Genomic DNA, 12115 nt, shown 5'->3' on the forward strand with positions numbered 1-12115 from the left:
GGTGACCTTGTGAGGGAGGACAAAATAGAGCCTCATACATAATAGCAGAAGCAAGACCAGAATCCTCGTTCTAATGGATGAAATGTCCTGGCCAGCAATCAGAGTGCGCTTGTTCAATTGGCACAGGTGGTGAGAACCTCACCTGTGCTTCCCTCATAGAGTTGGGGCCCAACCAGCAGGCAGCATCGACCTAATCTGAGGTACTGGGTTATCGATATGAGTGGCCTGTTGATTTCTGTGTGTTATGGCTTACCTGGGGCTGCAGACTCTCAGTGGTCTCACAGGAGGAGTGCTAGGCCTTGAACTGGTAACTCCAAAACTGCAGAGCTTCAGCACAAATCACTGTCCTTGCTAAAACCCACCTCCCACACAGAAGATGAGGAGGGCTGGCATAATATCAAGTGGGAAACCTGCACTTGTTCTATTTTAACCCTGACTGTCAAATGTCTGAGTAAGCACTAGAAAGAAGATTTATTTTACCCCAAAAGAAGAAACCCAAAGAGTGAATGGATTATCCTATGGAAGAGGTTGGACTACTGGCATTTTCTTAAGAGGTTTTGCAGTGCACTGATTTGCAAAACAGATGGGGTGGAAAACAGTGAAATCAATGGAACAAAAAATCAAAGAACTAGTGGGAAGGATGTAACCATTGGAAAATGGACAAGAAAGTATGATTTACACGTTGCAAACATTGACAAAGAGGCAAAAGCAAATAGAACCTTGTGTCTTGGGCTTTACTTCCTTCAAAAATGAGGCCAAACAAAACTGGTTATTAGAATTAAGTCCCTGCATAATCTGTGGAATGGCACTCTTCTGAGAGTCCCTTGTATCTCGCCACAAAGCAGCTACTCAAGGAGATGTCAAAATTGAGAGATCTTCAGGTGTTTGAGCTGGAGGTATAACAAAATCCATTCAGGAAAGAATTTAGACTATCTTCCAGAGTGTAAAGCGAATCTAGGGATAGGGGTCACTGTAATGCCTTAGCCACTTGCAGCAACAAGGATAGTAAACATTTTGAGAGCAGCAATAAAGCAAAATACGATGTCCCTAGAGCCTACCCGATTATTGATTTTCCTGACCTTAATCCTTATGTTCTTGCACGGAAGAAGGCATACCCGAAAATCAGAAAGGAACTGGTATCTAAATCAGTGGGATTTCCAGCTAAACTCAGGTTGGAGCAAGAGTGAAAGCGTTTTATGTTGTCTCAGCTGGACTCAGCTAGATCCCTTTTGGAAATTTGAAATAAGACTGTGAGACTGTGAAACAGGTTGAAGCTTAAGCACATGCATGTAAAATATTAAAAGTCACATTCTTGATCTTTTTAAATAATCATGAGCAGTTTAGTTACACTGCCTCTAGAAGGGGAGGGACAGAAAGAGACTGAGAGGACTGTGGCAGTCCAGTAGTGGTTTCTCCATTACACATTTTGTCTCTATATTTCTCCTTCCCCTTCTCTAGCCCCTCAAGACCATCGGAGTACTACAATGTGTAAATATTTATAGGTGGAGCTCATTGTCCCCCAAACCGGTTTTGTCTTTGCACCCGGCCTCTCCGGCATAGACCCATTCAGTCTCTCACCCAGTTCGTAGGCATGTTGTTGGGTTGCGTTTGTCCCACCTGCGGCAGCAGGATCTCACCAATTGCAAGAAGCTTCCAGGTGGCACATGACAATCTCCCTGAGAATTGTACAGCAGCCTACTATCCAGCAGGTCGCTTGAAGGGTCGCATCAGGACCAGAGGCTCTGGTCAATTACCCTCTTTCGTGTGGATGGCTGTAGGTTGCAGCTGACTCCGACAGGTTCTTGATGTGCAACTCACTCAGACCCTTTGGTGGGTCCTTAACTCATTGCGTTACTCACTCCACCAGGTCCATGAATACTTCCCTGTTCTTCTCGAGCTCAGTGACCACACACCAGTAGATGATTCTTGAGTGCTGCGGACAACAGGCACTATCATCAGCACACAGTGCCTTTGTATTGAATCCTAACTTGTTTTAATGGGAAGCAGCAGTTAGCTTAGCCTTCTGGCTTGCAGACTTGTGCTCCATCACCCAGTGACTTTTACCCTACTTAGCTTGCTCTGTTTTAGCACAAATATTTAATTATATCTTTCCAAGATGGCCACATTGTTTTTAGTTAGGACAATGTTTTAGTTTCATGCTATTAGTGCCACTCTGGTAAAGCGTCACTATCAGCGCCAGAGATAGATAAGATGTAGGTATTCACATTAGGTACTTTCGCACTTTGTGCTTTCGAGGGAATTGGTTGTAAACAGGCCTACGTCAGCGGTCTGATCAGATCTGAACCTTACACAGACCGATAATCAGAGGGATTCTTACCAGATGCCATTGACGCTATCTATGCTACACGTCACCTTGACGCTGACCCAGTCTTCGTGACCCCACGGAGTCTGATCTAGAGACCTCATTCCAAGGTAACGAGGGTTGAGGGGGCTCTTCTCAGGGACATGCTACTGGCAGCTTAGGTTTAACACACCTAGCTCTCTCTAGGTTAGAGATTTGGTTCATCATGTTAGGGTATTAGGACATATTTCATATCTCATGTAATTTTATGTTATTGCAAGATGCTGGGGGTCTTTGTATTAATGACTCTCATGTTCACTAGTCTGCTTTTTGCATTATTCATTATCCTGATCATTGCAGAACATGCAACTTATCGTAGATTGCAGTTTTGCTAATAAAACCTATTGACAACTTTACTGCATCTACTTCATTGCCTTTGTTAGACTGAGACATGTTGTTCATGTGAGAACGGGGTAATCTACGTTTGACCACGACTCTCCGAGATGTCACACTCTTGAGTCCATGCGTAAAGGCTGAAACAAATCACCTTTTGCTGTTTGGGTTTTTGGTGAGGTACTGCTTGTGAGCTGGTAGGGTTGGGACAACAGTTGCGACTTGTAGGACTGGCATAGTCACCTGCAAACATAAGTACTGTCATCCCTAAACCAGAAGTCTTGCCTAGAGCAGGAGTCAAACTATGACACCTTGAAGCTATGACCTTGATTCCTCACAAGGCATTCCAAGGGCACCTCTCTGGTCACTTTGTCTTCCAGATTGATCATGATCCACTGACACATCTACAGTACCCCAGTCATACAGTCCAATTATAGGGCTCATCAGACACAAGGCACTTATCCCATCTTCATTTGGGCCTACCACTATGGCACAAAGGTCCAAGTGCCTAAGTAGCTATGACTGGCATAAGATTGCACTGCCCCATCTGGCAGTACCAAGATTCTTGTGGTGACTGAGCCAGTGGTTTCCAGTGCTCATCACTGGTTCCTAATTGTCAGCACTGGCATTTATGACAGTCTGTCACATGGCGGTGCTGTTTGTCTAATTTAGAGATGAGCAAAACAGCAGTTCTTTAATAATTAAATACACATTAAAATGATTACATGATACCGAAGCCATTCTTATTGCACTAGGGGCCTGTAATTGTCTGAATTGTCACACTTGTAGGAGTGTGATGTTGCTACTTGTGTTGGTACTGTCATTGTCGGTGCTGATAGAGGCCAGGGGTAGCACAAGTTGTAGTGGCTTCCTTACTAGGTCCCTGGCACTTATGTTTTTTTTGTTGCAAATTAACCATTGGCCCATGCTTAGCCAGTCCCTGTTGAACAGACCATACACCAGGTTTGATTACAGAAGTCCCTTCCGCAAATAGCTCCTCCTTCAGGGTTGGCTTCCTTCTGTTGCTCACAGGCATGACGTCTTAGCACCCAGGACAGCCCAGTAATTCCTGCTTCAGATTGGATTCCAAGCGGTGTTCCGTCACTTCTGGGGATTTGGCTGTCCGTGCAATAACAATCCTTGGCTGTGTAGTAGATCCTGAGTAGTCTGTGGAGTACATCCTTCCCAGTAGAAAGGATCACAGCAACAATCAATGATTGGACTTGGGATTCTATCTTTTTATCAAGTTTGCAGAAGGAGGATGTATGTTCCAGGTCTGCTTTCTTGGAGCATGTTTAGGTCCATTCCTATTTCATGCGTGCTGGCAAAGTCACCTTCCAGGCCTGACCTTTGTCTATAAGGCAGCTCTTCCCAGCACGGTTGTCTCCAGTTGAGGTGCCTACCACAGAAATGCAGGCTGCACCCAGCTATTCACAGCCCCTTCTCGCAGAGATCAGGAAGAGAGATGGAAATCTGTGTCTTTCCATTCCCTAACAACAGGTACTGAAGGCCTCACATTGCAACCACTGTATCCTCTGCCATCTACGTAACAGTATTTGCAGGCAGAGTAACTTACAGCCCAATGCATCAGGAATGGCCCTGGTACTGCTAAAGAAACCCTGTCTCCTCTTTCCTTAATATAGCGTCTTGTGTCACTCTCTCCCATCTTGGAGATTCCAGCATAACATATATGCTGTCTGGCGAAAACAAGCTCTCGTCCATCTTGCACTGTGGTCCAGGCTGTGTGCTTCCAGTCACTCGTCCATGGCATACTATCAATTGTAGCACACTTGCATATGTATAATGCACTTGATGATGATGGATCCCGTTTTCATTTTGAGCAGTGGAACTTTTTAGATGAATTGGCCAGTAGGTGCACATTCATGTCTCACAGGTAAAAAGACCTTTTACTATAATTCATTTATCATGGTATGCTGCCACCACTGCATTCCTCGCATGAAAGCCTCAATAAGGGTGGTAGTCTTCTGTTATTATGTGGGTGCAAACCTTCCACTTAAGAATAAGGTCCAGAAACAGTCATTGCCTAAGAACGGTCATTGGTCAATGCGCACACATGGAAGCTTAACCAAAAATCAAAAAACAGAATCACAGGTATATGCAGCTCAGGCACGTAGGGGTCATAACTGTAGTTCATGCAGGGGACATTCCTGACCCAACAGATCAAAAACCGGGATCACAAGCAAATGCAGTTTGGGCATGCAAGGCAGGGATCAAGACTGTACATCATGCAGGCAACATTCCCATCCCAGCAAATTGCTGACAACTACAGGCTGATTGTTTCTGGGAAAACTGATAGAATGGTGTTCTCACAGATGTCCACATTTGTTGAGAAGTATAATCTACTCTGGGACTGGTAGTCTTTGGTCAACCCAAGTGGATGCTGAGAGACAACAGTGATATCCATCTGAGACGATCTTAAACTAATGGTATCAAAATATTTAGTGTCAACACCCCTACTTCTGGGCCTATCCATAGCATTTGTCACACTCCAATATCAAACATGCTATGAAAGCAAGATTAGCTTGGCAGAAGGAAAGACTAACATGGATCTCTTGTTTCAAAGACAAACAAAACCTGGTATCTATGCCACCTCAGCTTCTCACATTCTCCACTGTGGTGTCCCACAAGGTGCAATCAATTCTCCACTCTTATTCAATTTCTACATCATCCCTTACTGGACCTGATCAAATTACTGAAGCTTACATTACAGCTATGCATGTCACATATAGATTATCTTAAAAGTGGAAACCCGGTGGGCATAAATAAATATATTTTTGAGTGCTTCCTAGGTGCACTATTCAAGATTAATTGATGATGACCAACCATTTTAAGGTGAAATCCTCATATTGACCTGTGGATAATGGAACAACCACCAGCCTACAACAATGTGGTCAAACTAACCAGAGCCAGCAACAGCAAGCAAAGTAGACAACCCTGTAGTAATCATGTATACACATATATCCATGAAATTACCTGAAGCACCTTCTACAGGATGCAGAAGCAAAGGCACATTGTCCCTCACCTATAATATCTTTAGAAACTGAAAATTTCAGAACATCAAAAACTCTACAGCCAGACTGCTACTGTATCTTCACCTACGGGTGCACAAGACAGAAGTGCTTCAAGCACCACACTAACTGCTGATAGGCAGATGTAAGTTCAAGGCATTTTGTTTTGTCCACAGTACCATCCAAGGAAAGAGCCCATGGTATCTACAAGTCCCAGTAAAGGAAACATTGATAAAGGCTAGCATATTGATTCATTGTTCCCTCCTATAACAAAAAAGATCAATAGGAGAAACTGGGTCACAATATTTAAAATCATATAAAATTTAGGAACAAGTTAAAAACTTGAGGAGAGGAAGATCAGAACAACTTCGTCCCTTGACTTTGTAACATAAAGACACCTGGATTCAGAACATATTATACTTCCCAAAAAAGCCCAAAGTCCCTGACATTCTAAAATCTGATTCTGATAATCACCTGTTTGGGCGTTCAGGCTAAGATGACATGTAATAAGGCAGTAACATCTACTACCCTCAGAGGACAACTCCTCTTTTGACTCAGATAGGAGTGTGAGATCATACGATCAGCAATCTAAACCAAAAATCATCAAATATAACATCAAATAATTGACATATTCCATATGGAGTCAGTAAGTTATACACACCATGACTTATGTGGCTATGAATCACCACACCAGTGTAGCAAAGTTTAAACTTTTATTGCACTCAAATTAACAATGCTAAAGTCATGTCAATAATACACAAAACCAAACGATAGAAATACAGAACACCACAGGCTGTCCAAAGCGTCTGAAGAAACTTAATCTTGCAAATGCAATTACTATTAAACACTCCAAAAGAACAGCACAGAACAACAGAATTAAGTAAATAATAGAAACCGCATACATTTAGTTTGTGCAGTTGAATTAAGCACAATCAATTAATATAGATTCAAAATCAAATGTTAGGACAGGCCTCCCTAGCTAACACTCTAATTTGAAATGCATGTGTGAGCTTCATGCAAAAATAAAAATATGACAAAAATTAATTTGGAAACCATCTAACTATGGTGCTAACCAAAATAAGCGGTCAGATTTTCTAAAGAGAAAACCTGCAAAGTAAAACAAATTCACATTGGTTATACCTCTCCTAAATGGGTCAGCAGTAGCTTTATCAGTAGAGCGCAGGAGCATCAGTTCTTCATTAATCAGCATCAGGACATGAAGTGGAAACAGTTCAGCAAGGTTGGGCCTAGTATAACTGAGCTGTTAGAATCATAGACCAGAGCTAAATAACATAACTGAACAGAATCACTAAAAATGCAGAGCTGGAAAGAAGTTCACATTGTCACTCCATTCTTCTTTCAAAATTTACAATTTAAAATGACACAGAAAACATGACATGTTGCTTCCTGCCAAAGACTAAGGCCCATTGTTAAATTTTACAACTATTAACTTGAGTCAATACAAGTAATAAACCATAAGCTCAAGACAGAAAAACATAAGTCACACAGGATGTTTGATGAAGTATTATTTGCAAAGTTAGCACAACATGTAAACATCATATTTCTGGAAAAATACTAAAACGTGGGCCTCTTAACTAATGCTAAACGTGAAGAATAAAACATTTCTAATAATTCTAAACCATTAGCTTTGTAGTACATATTAATAATCATATTTTGTCAGTACATGTAATTATGTTTTAATAAAATACATTTCCATTAGCATTTATTATTTCACATGGAACTTCATTGCGGCTGACACCATTACAATCACTTTTCAAAGTAAGCCACGTTTATTTTTCTAGCACACATTTTTCAATTAGGCATTTCAATACACATTATTACACATCATGTTTTAGTGACACATTTTTATTAATAATGTTTATCTCTAACAATCCCTCTGACGACTATATGTGTTGTCACAAAAGAACATATATTAATACTAGTGTGACAATTCAAAACTTAGGCCCTCATTATGACATTGCTTGTAAATCCCACTTGCCGCCATGCTGACTGCTGCCAACATACCGTGGAGGCGGTTGATATCCATTCACCATATTATGACACACACACACACACACCATTCTGTCACTATTGAGCCATAGACACAAGTCCGCCACACCTAAGGTCAGTGATAAACTGGCGGTATCCAAACCCACACCGTTACTCCAACAGAACAACGCCCATCACATTATGACCCACAAATCATCATAGCGGACATTCAACCGTGGTAAACCATTGGCGGTACATACAGCCGCACTCAAAATACGCACACTACATTGATCAATTTAAATAACACACACCTGACACCCATACACACACCACACCACTATAAAACGCACACCCACACTACCCACAACCCTTTACGACTACAAATAATTGCCACCAGAGAGAGACAGCAAGAGCACTCACACAACCAGAGCCACATACCATTCACACCTATACACCACACATGCACCCCACATCACACACCCCAAAACATTACCCTACACACCCTCACCTACAAATCTTACACAACAACCATGGCACCACAAAGACACCCCCGAGGAGGGGCTAAGGGTCACGGTGGAGGAAATCATGAGGGTGGAGCAACAGCTATTTTCTCCATTCTTCAGAATTTCTCAAATCATGAAAGTATTTGCTTCTCATCTTTTCCATTTTTATTTTTTTCCTCCTTTGTTCATGCTATGTCTTTGTATGAAACTATACAATTTGTAAAGTCCGATTATACAAACGAGACATACAACCACTAATAATAATGGTTTCAGTATCATTCTCACAATACCCTGACCAATATTTCCTAACCAATTTTTCACTTCAGCAAAACTTTTCCCTATATTTTCCCCCACAACTGGCTCTTTCAGGTCTTTCAAAGTCAGAGTTTAGATTTGTCAAATTCTTAGTGAAGTTTCTTTTTTGGTTTACTTTTTTTTATTTATTTTTTTTTATTTTTTTTTAAATACAACATACAAAAAAAACTTTCTTCAATTGGGGGGATACATATATTTCAACCATTTGTCCCTATACAGGAGATCATAACAAAAAAAGGGAATATCATTTTGATGCATCAGTCATTAGCCATGAGCCAGTTCCGAAATTGACCCCAGACCATGCTCCCTTTTCTTCTGGCCAGTCTTCCCTTCCGCTCGTACAGGGAGATCTCCAGATAATATACTGATATTAACCTGCCCAGCCACTGTTGCCAGGATGGTGGTACCCTGCTCAACCATACGGAGGAAATACATAAACGATACACTACCATAGCGAGAAAAATAAAAGCCCTCTGTCGTCCCCTTGTTTGTTCTGCAGTCCCCAGAACCAGGATTTCTGGGGTAAGGGCCACCTCCTACCCCACAATTTCTTTTATTACAGATTGCATCCCTTCTATCAATGTCTTTAATTCTCTACAGGTGGCAAACATATGTATTACATCTGTTGCATGATCCCCACACCTTGGGCAATTGATTCCTCGTGATCCCCCCCACTTAGCAAGGTGGGCTGGTGTATAATACAGATTAAACACAGTTTTATAGTGTTGTGCCTGTAAAGACGAGGATAATAGCACAGTGTGACCTAACTCAAGTGAATTAAAAAAAAATACGTTTCCATCAGTCAATTTTCCGCTCCAACTTTCACCATGCTTCTCCAGATCGTCGAGTTGCTCTGCCATTAACAAGGAGTAAATTACTTTGATAGTTACATTCGATTCTCCCAAAATGTGTTTTAACAATTGGTTACTTTTAAACCCCTGTGACCCACCCGTCTTCCTGCTCAGAAAGTCTCGTACCTGCAAGAATTTAAAGAAGTCCCTTTGTTCTAAAGCAAACCGTTCTTGGAGACTCGTGAATGTTTTGATTCCAACCTCATCAAAGAAATCCCCTAACCTTGCTGTCCCTTTGGAAGCCCAATTTCTCATATAACCGTCTTTAAAGATATCGGGGAGCGACAGGTTATTCTTAATTAAAGTGTAGTAGTTAAATCTCCCAAGCCCGTTCTTTGTTCGCCAAGGCCGCCAGCATTTGAAAGCCCCCTCTAGTACGTTGTACCATGTTTTCTTGTAGTACCCCGGCTCATGAAATGTTAGCAAGCACCCCATTGAGGCAGAGCCCACAAGTAATTCGTATATATTAGGGATATAAGGGGTACTTCCCCCCTTCCTCTCCCCTGGCCTTTCCCCCCAAAGTGGGCGCATGTATTGAAAAGCAGCTGCCAGCTGATATAGCTTCAAGTTAGGCAAAGCCCACCCCCCCCATTCACGAGGTAAGGACATAAGCTTGGCCGACCTTCTGCACTTGCCATATGCCCAGATAAATCTCATGATCATACGTTCTAAGTCTTCAAAGCAAGTTTTTGTAAAGATCAGAGGTATAGTCCGGAATAGGTATAGTAACTTGGGGAGAAGAATCATTTTGACCATATTACACCTCCCTATTATGGTCATGTGCAAGTTGTTCCATCTGAGCATATCGTTTCTAGCTTTAACCATTATTGGATCCAAATTCATGCTTACAATTTCTCCCACCCTTGGTGAGATACTAATACCAAGGTATATTGCCTGCTCAACCCTCCGATTATCCTGTGATTTCGCAAATTGATTAACCAATAGCTGGATTTTGGTCCTATTTAAAAAATACCCAGAGAATGATCCAAACGTAGTAGTAATCGCTTCAATTTCTTTCAGTGCTGTATCTGGATTGGAAGTTATAACAGCAATATCATCTGCATAGGCCAGGACTTTTGTGTCCCACCCGAACCTTTGTACCGGAGTTATCTCCCTATTTTCTTTGAGCTGTCTGAGCAGAGGGTCTATATATAGAGCAAACAGCAGCGGAGAACAAGGGCATCCCTGCCTAGTGCCTCTCCCCACTTGGATGCAATCGGACTGCCCTCCCATTAGTTGGATTCTTACTGCCGGTGATTTATACATGGCCTTTATTGCCACTATAAATTGATCTTGGAAGCCATATTTCCCCATAACCTCCCAGAGGTATCTCCAACTAACTCAATCAAATGCTTTCTCTGCATCCAGTAGGGCCACCGCCATTGGTTCCTCTGCTACCCCTGTTGCATCAAACAGCGCAATAAGTCTTTGAATATGCTCTGCCGTATCTCTACCAGGGACAAATCCGTGTTGCCGGGGCGTTACCAATTTCTTGATTACCAGAGGTAAACGTGCCGCCAATATTTTAGAATATAATTTGATATCACTATTAATTAATGTTATTGGCCGGTAGGAAGCCGGATTCTGCGGGGCCTTCCCTTTCTTCAGGAAAACTACCATATTAGCCATTCCCCAAGAGGGCGGAGTCTTCCCACTACTCTGTACCTGAATAAACAGCTTGAGCATCAGTGCATGTACCTCTAATTTAAAAGTTTTGTAAAACTCTAATGGGATAGCATCGGGACCGGATGCTTTGCCGGCGGCTAGATCACTAAGTGCCTTATCTATTTCCAAGCTGCCAATCTGACCCTCCAATTGCGAGTACTCTTCTTCTGAGATTGTATTAAACCTGATGGGGCGGAGAAATTCCTGCATCTCTATTGCCGAGAACCCAGCTGTGTCCTTATACAGATCGGTATAATACTCCTGGAACACTTTCCTAATACCCTCATTATCTATCACCATTTGTCCGTGTTGGTCTTGAACCTCTCGAATAGCCCCTGCTGCGGCCTTATGACTTTCCCTTACTGCCAGCAGGTGACCGGTTCTTTCACCATACTCGTACCTCTCAGATTGTTGCGCGAGATATTTTCCAGCCATTCTATCTGCATTACCCTAGTTTATTGCTGCCATTGCTATAGCAATTCGCTCCTGAATATTCTTTGTGTCTTCCCCCTTTTCTATAGCTATAATCAGTTGCAATTCTAAATCTCTAAGCTTCAGATGAGAATCTCTAATTTTCTTTCCGGTCTTTCCTTGTTTACTCAGACTGAAACTTAGGGTTGCTCCCCGTACCCCTGCTTTCAAAGTATCCCATACTATTTCTATGGGAGCAGAGCCTCTATTAACCTCTAGAAATTCCACTATCCAATTCCTCATATATTCCAGATATTCAGAGTCACTGAGGAGCCCCCTTTCAAAAGTCCATCTCCTGGTTTTATGTTCTAGACCATTTAACTCCAAGTCCAATACCAATGGGTTATGATCCGACATGACTCGTGGATATATCGCCATGCTAGCCTGCGATAACCATTCAGATGATATCAGAAAAAAGTCTAGTCGGGCCAGTTTCACATGAGGGGCAGAGAAGTAAGTATACCCCGGATCTGGATCACACAGCTTGGCCCAAGCATCCACCAGTCCTAGTTCTTTTTGCAATCCTACCATGGCCTTAAAAACTCGAGGCTTCCGCCCCTGATATCTCTTTACTACGGGCACTGAAAGATCCTGAAG

The sequence above is a fragment of the Pleurodeles waltl genome, chromosome 11 (genome assembly GCF_031143425.1).
Source record: "Pleurodeles waltl isolate 20211129_DDA chromosome 11, aPleWal1.hap1.20221129, whole genome shotgun sequence".
In the NCBI taxonomy this organism is placed as follows: domain Eukaryota; kingdom Metazoa; phylum Chordata; class Amphibia; order Caudata; family Salamandridae; genus Pleurodeles; species Pleurodeles waltl.